The sequence below is a fragment of the Scylla paramamosain genome, chromosome 16 (assembly GCF_035594125.1).
Source record: "Scylla paramamosain isolate STU-SP2022 chromosome 16, ASM3559412v1, whole genome shotgun sequence".
NCBI lineage: Eukaryota > Metazoa > Arthropoda > Malacostraca > Decapoda > Portunidae > Scylla > Scylla paramamosain.
In genome coordinates, this window is record NC_087166.1 from 21,144,156 (window position 1) to 21,146,265 (window position 2,110).

Genomic DNA, 2,110 nt, shown 5'->3' on the forward strand with positions numbered 1-2,110 from the left:
AAGAGGCTATAGTTCAGGGGTTTTCTACTTTTTTGTTCCTCTGTACCCCTTGGACATTTTTATTGGTTCCCATGTACCCCTAAATAAATTAAGGATAAAAAAATTAATTGTCTGTCACTGTCATTGGCACAGCCTTTCAGTCCAGGCAATACCATGACAGATGTCTCAACCTTTGCATTTACATTTATTAACATATTAATAATAGGAGTAGCACTAAACCTTACATTATCTCATTGTCACCATCCTAACACACCTGGTCTCCCAAAGGACACATCTTTGTTAATTCCTTGGTTTTTACGTCACCTCCACCCATACTGCTAGTGAAACACCACAATTCACTCATATTTTCAAGTTGTACTGTACTCTAAAGTACTCGTAAAATGGTCGAGTAAGTATGAGTACATGTACCAAATTGGGCCCAAGCCTGATATTGATATGACATCATCTTTATTTTATTTTTTTATTTATTTATTTTTTTTTTTTCTTTTTATTAAATCTCGGATATTCATATCTTTTATCTATTTTCTTGTACGTGTGGTTGTTGATGTTGCTGTTGTTGTTGTTTTTGCAACAAAGCAACAATGGTGGTGATGAGTTGTTAAGTAGTATAATTTAAGTTTTATAATCAGAGAAGTTGGGTGAGAGGTATACGGCACAGATAAATTTAGTTTTGAGAGTGACTCTTGTCGTAGCCAGATAGCGGAAAACTCGGAAGATTCAAGAGCGTGAAGGTAACACGTGTCAGTCATGTGGCAGTAAATAAGTGAATAAATAAATAGAAATAAATAAACAGACAAATAAATGAAAAAAATAACTAATTAACTAATTCACCTGCGTCTCAAGGTTAGTACATAAAATACGTTTGAAGATTACAGACAACACGTGTCAGTCATGTAGTAGTAGATAAATAAATAAATAAATAACTGACTGACTGTATAGCTAACTAACCTGCGTCTTAATGTCAATACATGATCTACATGAAATACGTTTGAAGACAGAGAAAACACGTGTTATAGCCAAGTATTAGTAAATAAATAATAAACAGATAAAAATAAGTAAACGAATAAACAAATAGATACCTAACTAACTAACCAGCGTTTTGATGGCAGTACACGAAATACGTTTGAATACTTAAAAACAACACGTGTTAGTTATGTAATGGTAAATAAATGAATAGATAAGTAAATAAATAAATAGATAACAGTACATGTAATACGTCTGAAGACTTGAAGATTGCACGTGTGAAGGACAGTGTGTGGGACGCGTGAACCGTTGCCGCTTCCTGTGAGGGGGTGGCAGCGTGGCAGTGTGGCAGGAAGTCTCGGTAAAAAAGGAGCAACTATCTCATGCTGCCTTGACCCACATACAAGTTTTGTCCCGAAAGGTACGAGTACGTATTATTGTTCCTGCCTCATCCGCGACACTCGGAGTCTGGCTGCGTGCAGGATTCAGTCACAGCCATTCATCACCTGGGAATAAAGCGAATTCCTGCCACTAATAAATAAAATAAAAAAATAACAATAATAATAATAATAATAATAATAATAATAATAAATAAATAAATAAATAAATAAAGTTATTTCTGAAAAAGCAAAAAAAGTAACAACAACGACAGCAAAAATAATAATAATAATGATAATAATAATAATGATAATAACAATAGTAATAATAATAATAATAATAATAATAATAAGAAGAAGAAGAAGAAGAAGAAGAAGAAGAAGTAGAAGAAGAAGAAGAAGAAGAAGAAAAAGAAGAAGAAAGAAAGAAAGAAAGAAAAATCAATAATAATAATAATAATAATAATAATAATAATAATAATAATAATAATAATAATAATAGCAGCAATAATAACAATTCCAGTAATTAAAAAATAAACAAATAAATAAATAAAAGGTGAGGAAAAGAGAAACTTTCGGTGACTGCCTTGAAAGATTTGGGTTTTTCTTCCCTAATTTTTTTTTTTTTTTCCTTCCCCCCCTTTTTCCGGCAATGAGCGAGTGGGCCGCTAAGATCACGGCCAGCGAGGGCGTCACCTGCAGCGGGGGCGTCTAGCAGATTACTATTAAAGGGATGCTGCCTTCTAGCGTCCTTGTTACAGAGCTGCCGT